The following is a 12727-nucleotide window of genomic DNA, read 5'->3' as shown; positions in this document are numbered from 1 at the left end:
TAGAAAGATTTAACTTTTTCATTTTCTGGGTGGATAGTGTTCTTGGTCCGTTTTGGCAACTCTCTCCACAACAGAAAAGTTCTGACAATTTATGAGGGGACATAGTGTGTTCCATGAAAATACTTCATGAGCGTGCCCATATTGGATTCAAATGAAAAGGTTGATGTAGCCCATAATGGCCCCCGTTGTTTGACACTTTGAGCAGTGTGTGTTAGCAAGTGACTATTAAAAGTCATGTTATTTTTCCCATACAGTCTTTGGAACACGATAACAATTTTTTTAGAGTTGGCTCTGACATCAAGATCCTTTCAGTCTTTATGGTATCTGGCAATGATGTATATACACCAAGCACCAGTAGGAACAAATGGTTCCAAATTCTTGCAGGGAGTATGCCTTTCAATACAGGTAGAGAATAGAAAAGGAGAAATGCTCGCCAATCTGAAGCTTTCCGGAACGTCTGTTCAGAGAGTGACCTTGATCTCCTAATAATCTCAACAGGTGATTTTATTTTTGCAAGTCGCCCATCAACTTCCTCATTCTCTCTACCAATGAACCAAGGTGAATCTCTGTTGAATCAAACCACAGTGTAGAAAGTTGGCGAGTGATTCCAAGACCCACGTTGTGTTGATAGTCAGGAATAAAGCCATTTATCATTTGGAAGTGTTGAAGTTGCATTAAAGGAGATGGCTCCTTGACTCCATACACTGGCTCATCAGTTGTACCTGACGTTGCATGACTGAAATGATTCTAAGTGGGGGTTCAGGATGTTCGTATGGGTACGATTTACCACCTCTGTGTAAGCAAAAATCACAGCCATAAAAAACATTGAACTGTTTAGTGTTGCGAAGCAATGGACGAGCCACAGAGTCAGAGGTACAAATCAGCACAAACACTTTGGAAACATGGCTGTGTCCTTTTTTTTGTCTTACCAGGCAATACCTTCGCTCTCTAATACTGAAGCTTGTTTGACTTGCTTGTTTAATGGTGTCAGCAATGTAATCGTTAATGGTTTAGCAGGCCCGAACCACAATGCTGACATCAAAATGTGCCTTTTTCTTACTTCTGGTTCCAATTCAATTATCTGCCGCTGAATTGGCCAAATGCTGAATTTAGAGCTTTTGAACACTGGTGCACCATCACAATTTCAAATCAGAGTCAAATCATCTTTTTCAAGAACTCCATTGGCACACGATTGTGACTGTATGTCAATTAAAACACAGACGGATCTAGTTTTTTCCCCTAAGAATGACATTAGGCTCTTGCAGAATGTGTTTAATCTGTGCATGACGGGGAATTACAAGAAAGTAGAAGACATTTTCTAAACCCCTGTTGGCATCAAACACTGTGCTGCAAAAGGTACAATGAGAGTGACAATGTGCACTAATGCCAAGTTATATATATATATATATATATATATATATATAACATTTCCAGTAAGTGAGTGAATGATTTGCCTGTTAAATTGTTTTGCAGCACACAAGACATGAGTAGACTTTCTCAATAGACTTTCTCCCTTTGAGACAGATGCACCACGATCCAGGGGATACAGGGAAAACAGAAAAAAAACATGTATGAATGAAAATGAGTAGCAGCACACTTAAGCAGCAATTTCAGTCTAGTATAAATTATTTTAACCATAAAGCAAAATTCAAAACAATTGGTTCATAGCCTAGAAAGTTACACAAAATATTGTAATTTACCCTAAAAAATGCAATTGGACCCAAGATAATTTTAAAGCGGGGGCAACTGGACTTTCATTCTGTTGTTTTTCTCCTAGGCACACAGGTTGGGCCTCCATGTCCTTAAAAACAGCAGCGCTCCAACTGCAGGTTGCTCAATGTGAGCCGCCAGAGTTGACAAAGACCCCTGGCTAGGTGGCGAAACATTTCCAGAAAGAACTGAGCGAAAGTCCGGTTGCCTACAATTTGAGCCTGTTTGCTGTTGCCATGACTCAGAAAATTGAGAATTTGCACCCATGATTATTATGCGTTTAACCCATTTAGACTTGTAACTTACACACTGTTCTACCTTCATGACAGGGATCGGTTCGTTCATTCCTGTAAATCTTACATCCCATTTATACTTCCCAATGATGAAGATGGAAGATGAAAGTAGCAAATCAGCAAGCTCACAGGACGTCTGGAATGAGATCCGCTGTGAGCTTGCAGATTTGATATTTCCCAGCAATTGATACAGCACAGTGGACTATAAGGCAGGCATTTGGATGTAAAAAAGCGTTTTAGAATCACCCCCAGGCCTAAATAGCGTGATAGCTTAGTGTCTTCAAAATCAGCGGTTTCAATACAGAATGTTATTATAGTGAAAACACATTTGTTTGGAGCTACGTCTATGGCAAAAAGTGTTTAACCGTTTTCTCTAATCTATCAGATTTTTTTTTACTCTAGAGGGCGATATTTTGCTGACTCTTCCATAACTCCTGAAAGAAAGGCGGTAGAGCCATGGAACTTCTTCAGGAGAAAACCATGAAACTGCATCAGTCGCATTTTAATGCAGGCTGCTAAAAAATACAAGAACACAGAGAAGAAAACTGAATCACTAACAAACCACATTGGTTTCTGATCAGTGTAACCACACACTGAACAGATAAGGATTAACTAAGCCTGGCTGTTAGCATGGTGTGGAGTGGGCTAGCTGCACAGAATAAATCGCCATGTGCAAACCTATGTGCTACTGCCTTTGCGAAACCTAATCAGAGCTTAATTCAGCCAGGATTTGTGGAAAATCACTGCTCTGCTATCTTTGTTTCGTGAAACAACCCTCAGGTGTACTCCCTCACTGGCGGTCAGCACTACAATAAATGTAAATAACAAATAATTATGCTTACATGTGACAGCAAACAATAATCTTTGCAGTTTTGGTAAATTATCGAAGGCTTGCATGTGATGTCACTGCCAGCAGGCTGCCCATTGTTTTGCCGTTCAGTTATTGCTCTGTCGAATTCAGTTTAGCTGATTGGGGTGTGATGTACGTGCAATCCCTCTGTAATCGTTTCTGCTACTTGCATTTATTTTCAGAAATGTACCTGGTGAGCCATCCTTTATGCCCCTTTCACATGTTTGTTGACTGTGGATGGTGCATAAATATAACATTAGAGTAATTCTTTGTGTTCTGTGTTTTCTCACTCAGTCTATGCCCAGGCGAAGCTCCCGGATATTCATGCCACATCAATCATAAGAAATTAATGCAACAATATTTATAAAAGTAGCACTTTTGTTTCTGTCAGGATATATATATATATTTGTTCCAAAGATGTGCACTTTTTTATCTTCTTTTGACAACAAAGTATTGTATTTCTAATGTAAATGCACTTTTTATTGTTACAGTTTTGATAAAGAATGACTTCATTGTGTTTACATGTCATATGCAAATGTGCACCTTTTTTCCTCTCAATGTATGAAGCTAAAAAGGGCTTTGTTTAATGGAGGTGTTTTGTTTTTGAAATGCACATCTTTAATATATGTTTTAAAAAAAACACTGTATGGTATGTTTTACAATGTTATATAAATAAGTAAAAGTTGTTCTCAAGATTCTGTAAACACATACAGTATTGGGTTAACTGTAAGGATACTTTAAGAAGTATATTTCAGTATTTAAACAGTATGCTACAGGTATTATACTAAGTTAACTTACAGTTATACTTATAATATACAAATTTAAATAGCAAAAATGTAATTTAGATTTAGAAATTCATAAAAATGTATTTAAGGTATACTTTATTAAATTAAAATGCAGACTAGAAGTATTTAACTAGTGCAATGGCAGCAGGCCCAAAGAGAAGAGTATACTTATGATATATTTAAAATATACCTTTATAAACTAAAAAGTAAACCACAAGCATGTACCTTATATACTAATAGTATAAAGATGAGTTTACTTGCTGCAAACTTAAAATTATCTTGGAACAGTATAGTTTTGTAAACTTAAAAATATCCCACTTACAGTCTGATGGACTCCATGCCACGCCACATTGCTGCAGTAATCCAGGGAAAAGGAGCTGTACATGCTCATACTTTTCAGTTGGCAAACATCTCTAGAAATCTTTTTTTTAATTGGTCCTAAGTAATATTCTAATTTTCTGAGATACTGAGTTTGGGGTTTTCATTAGTTGTCAGGTATAATCATCGAAATTAAAATAAATAAACTCTTGAAATAGATTAGTCTGTGTGCAATGAGTGGATATAATATACAAGTTTGATCTTTTAACTGGAATTCCTGAAAAATAAAATCTAACTTTTTCATGATATTCCAATTACACGACCAGCACCTGCAAATAGTGGCCCAATCCTGAAAATGCCATTTCAGCCATTTAATCACACAGAGGGATTTTTTACAGGACTGTGCTCTCGTTTATTTTTTCAATATCATCTCATCCGAGTCACGTTAAAATGAAGCAATATTATCTTTCCACACGCTAATACCCAAAGGACAAAAAAGAAAAGAAAAAAAAGATTAGATTTAATCTGTTAAAATACTTCCAAGTGGCTGGAAACACTCCCTTTTAACCTTTACATGTCAGGGGGGGGTAGGTCAGTTTACTGAAACCTTGTCATGTTTGATCATATCAAACACCATCTGTACCGCCTCCTCTGGCAAGTAGAGTTCCAACAAACTCACAAACTGGCCTTTGACTGCACACTGCCTGCAAGCTCAAAAGCTAGCTTGACGTTAACGCGGCTGGACAGTGTGACAGGAGCCGGGGATCGACGCGCCACACCGCAAGCCCTCCCATCCACCCATTACGCGTATTACTCAGTCCTCCTCACGCACATGCACAAGGCCCACTTGGGACATGTCACCAACCCACAATGAAATCTTCTGCCAAGGCCTCCCAGTGTTTGAGTTATTGCTTGTTTCCATTATGTTTCTCACATGGGGCCAATAAAGCAAAAAAAAAAAAAAAAAAAAAAATCAGGTTATGAGACGGGAACCAGAAGCTGCGCGTCTCAGGCATTATTAAGCTGTCTGCTGCTGGGAGTGGCTGCACACACATGCATACACATAAACGTTGAATTCAATCACAATCGGCAAGAAAAAAGGCACAAAAAAAGCATAAAAAACATCGGTTTCTTTCAGAATTGCAGAAAATATTAGCTGGGAAATGTCGATGGAACTGGAAGGTGAGAGGAAACCACAAAGAAGAAACAAATATGGGGAGACAAGGAGTAAAGTTAAAAAGCGGTCTGAGCAAGATTAATATGACACCCTTTAATATAGTGTACATCAATCCGTCCAACAATAATTACTGTTTGCAAGTATCTGACTGTAATGTGTCATTCATATTCAATGATTCGTGATACCTTATAAAAGAGGGGATCAATATACTCTAAAACACAATTACACCCTCTGTACAAGCACTCCACTGTCTGGCCTTTATGCATCTTCCTGGGAGCTATTCAAGTATTCCTCAACGTTTATTTATGGTTAATTTAAGATGCTCACATCTATTAAACGTTCATGCATTCCTCTGCGATACTTTCTGCTGGTCTATCACACAAATCCACAACAAAACACAGTTATGTTTGTAGTTGTAAAATAATAAAATATAAAACAGAGGAAAGAATGCTAATAATTCAAAGCTTCTTCTCGACGTGTCCAATCAGCTGTGCATTGGGTTAACTATATGTTGTCGTAAATTGACCTTTGGAGTGAAAAGTGAGCTCGCATTTCTGTGCACCTCAGTGCTATGGGCTGACCTGAAGTGTTTCTGGAGTATTAATAATAATTAATTAACTAGAAAAAGCTGTTCCTGCGTAACAGCGAGTGAGAATGCTAATCTGCAGAATGATTGAGCAGAAGATGCAGAAAACATTGAAATCAGATTTGAAGAATTTGAAAAAATTTGAAGGAATTTGAAGGATTTGAAGGATTTAAAGGACTTAGAAGAAGTTGAAGGAATTTGCATTGATTTCAATGGGAGCAACCAAAAACGCACAAAAAAGTGAAATATTTTAAAAAGTATAAAAGTTAGCATAACCATGAGTCATAGCAGGCATGCCAGGAACGAGCTGAACGTTTTGACACCAAAATTGTTGAAATTGGTTAAAAAAAATGTTCTTTTGTTCTAGTGGGGATTCGAACCTGGCCCCTCAGAGTGAAAGGCAAGCATCTTAACCATTGTACTAAACAGTACACATACTAATATAGCCAACATCTGAAGCCTTCAAACAGTTTGGACTACCTGAACAGTTTGAACAACGAGAAATATTTGAAAAATTTGAAGAATTTGAAGTATTTGAAGAATTTGAAGAATTTGAAGTATTTGAAGAATTTGAAGAATGTGAAGAATTTGAAGGAATTTGAAGGATTTAAAGGAATTTGAAGAAGTTGAAGGAATTTGCATTGATTTCAATGGGAACAGCCAAAAAAACGCACAAAAAGTGAAATATTTTAAAAAGTGTAAAGGTTAGCATAACCATGAGTCATAGCAGGCATGCCAGGAACGAGCCGAACGTTTTGACACCAAAATTGTTGAAATTGGTTGAAGTATGTGGGAGTAGTTACACGCCGACGGAATAATAATAATAACTAGAAAAGGCTGTTCCTGCGAAACAGCAGTGAGAATGCTAATCTGCAGAATGATTGAGCAGAAGATGCAGAAAACATTGAAATCAGATTTGAAGAATTTGAAAAAGTTTGAAGAATTGAAAGAAATAGAAAAATTTGAAGGATTTTGAAGTTTGAAAAATTTGAAGAAATTTAAAGAATTTGAAACATTTGAAGAAATTTGGAGAATTTGAAAAAGTTTGAAGGAATTTGAAAAATTTGAAGAATTTGAAGAAATTTGAAATATTTGAAAATTTTCAAAAAATTTGAAGGAATTTGAAAAATTTGAAGAATTTGACAAACTTGAAGAATTTAAAAATTTAGAAGAAATTTAGAGAATTTGAACAAATTTGAAGGAATTTTAAAAATTTAAAAAAATTGAAGAATTTGAAGATTAAGAACAACTAAAAAAATTCTGAAGAAATTTAGCAAGGCGCCTGCCTCGTGGTACCGTCAAAAATACTAACGGGGAGTAACACTGCGAATTTCAGCTTCCTACGGTCTTCACAGCACCCACAGTGCCCTTCGAAAGGTGCCATGTTAAGTCAATGGACCTCCTAGAAGCCTCTGGCTAAAAGGGTTGTCATGGAGACTCCCTCACAGCTGTAGCCCTCTATTTGTCTGTAAAGGCAGAACAACCCCGGCTAAGCAGAAGTTGGTAGGACCTTTCTAAAGCTACTTCTGGTTAGCAACATGCTAACCGTTAGCCGCTAGCATGGTTGTGTTCAGTATCACCGGGTGATTGTACTCTGTCAGTTTGGTCCAAATCCTGTACTGGGAAGTGCCTCAAAAAGGGGTGCCAATACTTAATGTCACCAAACGTGACCAAAGTTCATGGGTCAGATTGGCCTCCTTTAGCAACTCAGCCTCACCACATCTGGGCCAAGAACTCAACATTTGACCAAAATGGTCAGTAGCGCCATTTCCCACATGTGGGGGGTGCTGTATTGGCCAATTGGGTCGTGTCTGGGCATCATGCCAGGTCCTGTTGGAAGCAAAGGCCCAATAGGAAGGCATGTGACATCCAAAATGGGAAGAAAAGTGACACATGGCTGAAAGTCACTTGAAAATTTTAAAATGTTAAGAGGAAGTGACGAATTTCAGGCTCCTACATTAATCACAGCCACTGCAGTGGATGTTGAAAGTTGCTATTCTATCCGAATGGAGCGTGTCCCTCTGGCCCTCAGAGTTCCGTCGTCATGGAAACTCACTGACACAGCTGCAGCGGGCCGTCTACCGAAGTGCAGAGACTTTCTGTCAGAGGCTGCCTATTGGGTTATAATGGAGAACTTTGCCTCAAACAACGCTCCATATCTCCTGTTCCGTAAATGGTAGAGACGTAATTTTTTCAGCGTTTAATTCTTAACGGATAGGGGAAGAAGACATGCTATCGGTTTTTGCTGGAAAAAGTTTAATAAAGGCATAAAAAATTATGATATAAAGGCAATGTTTAGCGAATTTCAGAAATCCTCTAAAAAGGTTCCCGAACAAATCGCTGTAGCTGAAAAAGTATAACAGATATCAAAATAATTCTTTCACTCTGAGTATCAGCAGGCTTTTGAGGACTATGGAGTTCATTTTTAGGTTTGTACAAAAATCGGTGTAGGCACAGCGACGATGTAAAAAGTGGATGATGTGGAAGAATGAAGCTCCAAAGCGTTTTAAGGATTTTGCACATTTGCTACTCCCGAACAAATTGTTCCTGCGGAAAAACCGTAACAGTTATCCACAAAATTCCTTTTTTATGAGTGCCAGAAGGGTCGGGACATTCATGTGTGAAAGTCTCATGCCTGTACATCAAACGGTTTAGGAGTAGGGACGATGTAGAAAAGTGCCTCACTTGGGGAGATTGAAGTCTGATCCTGTTTTAGCATTTTCCCAAAACGCTACTCCCGAACAAATTGTTCCTGCGGCAAAACCGTAACATTTATCGACAAAATTTCTCTTTTGTGAGCGCCAGAAGGGTCGGGACATGAATGTGTGAAAGTCTCATGCCTCTACATGAAACAGTTTAGGAGTAGCGACGATGCGAAAACATGTGATGTTTTGGACTTCCAGGTGTCATTTTTGAAAACCGCTCCATAGAAAATGAATGGGGAAGGTTTCGGGTTAGTGTCGCTCTGAGGTGATTTGCGAAAAATCTATAAATCCCACACCAATGATGGTTACATTTTCCAAATCCAGACAAAAATTCCTACGTTTTGATGTATAATTTGTGTGGATAGAGTGAAATTTGAGCGAGTGAGAAGAAGTTGTTCGGAGAAGAAGAATTTGTTGAATTTCTAGAGTGCGCACTCTAAACGAGGCTCCTTGACGACCATAGCAACGCATGTTATTTGCTGAATTTCTTGAAAAGCCAAAATTATTTTAAAGACGTACTATACGAAAATGGTGAAAGATATGAAAAAGCTGAAACATACCATAATAGCCAAAAGATATCATTAGGTTTTAAAAGTTGAATGGTGTTTATAAGTGAAAGTAGGCTGAAGCAGTAAGATGACAAAAAGTTGAAATATTTGAAGAATTTGAAGGATTTTCCATTCATTTTCAATGAGAGCAAAAAACGCACAAAAAGTTAAATATTTTAAATATTATAAAAGTTATAATTACAAAAAGACATAGCAGTAATGTCGTGAACGAGCTGAACGTTTTGATACGAAAATTGTTTAAATCGGTTGAAGTATGCAGGAGTAGTTAGATGCCGAAAAACGTACGGAATAATAATCATGACCTGAAGGAACTTAATAAGTGAGAATGCTGTATAGCATTCTCACTTGATAATAAAGAAAAACAGGAAAACAATAAGTGAGAATGCTGTATAGCATTCTCACTGATTAATTAAACCTGCTGGAATAGGTACCAACAACACTGCACCTTTAATCAGGGCATGGTGACCTAAGAAAACAGACAGATGAGATCTATGTGAAAGAAATATGCTCGTTTAATATCAAGTATTTGACAGAAAACTTTACCTGGTAATCAACTGAACTTGTAGCATGTCACACAAACAAAAAAGATCAAATTTACAGTAAATTGTAAAAGAAAAATAAATACATACAGTTGAAATGTATTCGTCAAATTACATAAACAAGACAGAATTACAAGAGGGATTCGTTTATGGAGAATTCTTTCAAAGTTTCTTCAAATTTACGGCTCTGCTCACGCATTTTCTTTAGGACGGAGACCAGGGATTTCTGATGGCCGCTCTAAAGGCCTGACTCAAACACCGTCTAACTGATTTGGTGGGATGGTTAGGCTCACAGTCCATTTGGAAGACCCATTTGTGCTAAAGCTTCAAATTTCTGGCTTACGCCTTGAGATGTAACTTAAATCCCCATTATCACATCCATTTTGTGAAGCAAATCCCCCAAACGACATAATGCCGCCATTCCACACTTCACTGTTGCCGTGGTTGTTCTGAGGTGTGCGATTGTCCTCCAAATCAGGGCCGGATTATCCATAAGGGCCAGTGGGCCAGTGCCCAGGGGCACCAACCATGGGGGGGGCGGGGGGGGGGGGGGGGGGGGGGGCACCACATGACACATGCTTTAAAAATTTATTTTTCATAAATTGTTATATTATTTATTTGAAATTGTTGAAAGACCATGCATTATTCGTTTTGTGAACACTGATGTCACAATAATAATAAATGATAAATAAATCAAGATTTTTTTGATTTCAACATTTTAAAATGAGATATTTGAATATTGCTCACCGCTCATATGCCTACATGTAGTTGTGTAAGTAAGTTAGTAAATAGTAAATTACATTACAGAAATCCCCTTTGATTATGTCTGATGTTTTTGACCTGAGGACAGCACAGGTAAAGGGGGGGGGGGGGGGGGGGGGGGGGCTTTGAGGTATAGTGCCCAGGGGCACCACATTGTCTTAATACGGGCCTGCTCCAAATGTAAGGATGATTGGGCCAAACATTTCCATTTCATTATCAGCAGACCACAGGGCGTTTATCCAAAAAAAAGCTCATCTTTGTGTGCATTACCAAACTATAATCTGATTTTTATTTAGTCTTTTTGGGATAATGTGTTCTGCGTCACTCAGTGCCCTTTGAGCCCGTGTCAGTACAGGACTCGTTTCACTGTGGATAATGACTCTCTCACCAGCCTCAGCTCACCTCTTCAAAGGTCCTGTAATCTGTGGCTGACATGCAGTAAAACACCTCCACCTCTGGGACACAGAACCCATTTCCTTCTTGAACAGTACGATGGCTGGATGTCCCCATGGTGTTTGTACTCGCGTGGAACTATTAGAGCGGATGAACGTGGCACATTCAGGCATCTAGAGGTTGTACACAAGGGTGAAGCAGGATGACGAAGACTTGAGGATCTCCTTTTGTTTTTCAGTCAAGTCACACGAAGAAACTGAGGCGTTGCTTCAAACTTGTTCTGAAACTCAAATGTTGTGAATTTACCTAAAGAAGCTTACGTAGCCATTACACCACCATGTGGACTTCCCCCAAGTTGTCCAAAGGCATCGTTAAATCAGTGGATGCAAGATTCTAAATATAACGAAAGTAATGAAGAATATTTAGTAGAGGAAATTACGGTAATTCTAGCTGGCACAAAACAAGAAAAGTGAAACTTGGTCTGAAAGTTAACAGCATGACAAGTAAATGAAGTTTTGTTCTGACATCTTTGTCGTGTGAGTTGAGATTGGCTGTGAAGGTAGTAGCTGCGGTGAGCTCGTTAGTGATCGCACATTCCCATGGTGACGGTTCGCCACGTCGCACAGAAATATCACCTCATGCTTAAAGTTTGGAACCCTAAGCTGTTTTTCCGCACAACTCAAAATATTTTTCAGCACTTTTGACTTCAGACCATGAAATGATGATTTCACTGCAAAGTTTAAATTTTACAAATCAGTACTCAAAGCCCCTCGCGCTGAGTTTCCTTTTTTTTTTTTTCTGGGCTCACGACTTTGCAACTTGATTGATTATCTCTTGTTACCGCAATATGAACTTCACATACAAGACATCCAAGTTAAGTCTTTAAATCAGTTTTTCAAGAGTCTGCCTTTTCTTCAACTTTTTCTGGAGCTGTACTCAAAAGAGCTCCAACTAATATATGCTGGAGTGTATCGTCTTTTACCTTTTTGTTCTCTGTCATGTTTTTTTCTCTTCATAGAAGGTACACCTGGTCTGCCGTTCTGTTAGCTGTGACATCATCCAGGGGAGACGGATCATCCACTCTTACCATAAAACATAGAAAGGATTCCTGGATAAATGTGTGCTTCTGTGCTTTGTCTTCTCTAAACCCCAGTGGGTCGAGGCAGATGAGCGTTCACACTGAGCCTGGTTCTGGTTCTGCTGGAGGTTTTCCTCCCTGTTAAACGGGAGTTTTCCTCTCCACTGTCGCTTCATGCATGCTCAGTATGACCGATTGCTGCAAAGCCATCAACAATGCAAACGACTGTCCACTGTGGCTCTGCGCTCTTTCAGGAGCAGTGAATGCTGCTTGGAGAGACTTGATGCAACCTGCTGGGTTTCCTTAGATAGGAAACTTTTTGAACAACCTGGAGGATTTGATTTGATTGATTGTGACTTTGTAAAGAGCCTTCAATTCAATTCAATTCAATTCAATTTTATTTATATAGCGCCAAATCATGAAACATGTCATCTCAAGGCACTTTACAAAGTCAAGTTCAATCATATTATACAGATTGGGTCAGATTATACAGATTGGTCAAAAATGTCCTATATAAGGAAACCAGTTGATTGCATCAAAGTCCCGACAAGCAGCATTCACTCCTGGGGAAGCGTAGAGCTACAGGAAGAGTCATCTGCATTGTACATGGCTTTGCTGCAATCCCTCATACTGAGCAAGCATGAAGCGACAGTGGGAAGAAAAACCACCCATTAACGGGAAAAAAAACCTCCGGCAGAACCGGGCTCAGTATGAACGGTCATCTGCCTCGACCGACTGGGGTTACAGAAGACAGAACAGAGACACAACAAGAGAAACAAAAAAGCACAGAAGCACACATTGATCTAGTAATCTGTTCTACATTAGATGGTAGTAGCGGGTGATCCGTCTTCTCTGGATGATGTCACAGTTAACAGAACGCCAGACCAGGTGTACCTACTATGAAGAGAAAAGAGAGAGAACAGAAAGTTAAAGCAGAAATGACAACACATAATGCATAATTG

The sequence above is a fragment of the Fundulus heteroclitus genome, chromosome 9 (genome assembly GCF_011125445.2).
Source record: "Fundulus heteroclitus isolate FHET01 chromosome 9, MU-UCD_Fhet_4.1, whole genome shotgun sequence".
Taxonomy (NCBI): Eukaryota; Metazoa; Chordata; class Actinopteri; order Cyprinodontiformes; family Fundulidae; genus Fundulus; species Fundulus heteroclitus.
The sequence above is the reverse complement of the archived record's forward strand: the minus strand, read 5'-3'. Positions refer to the sequence as shown.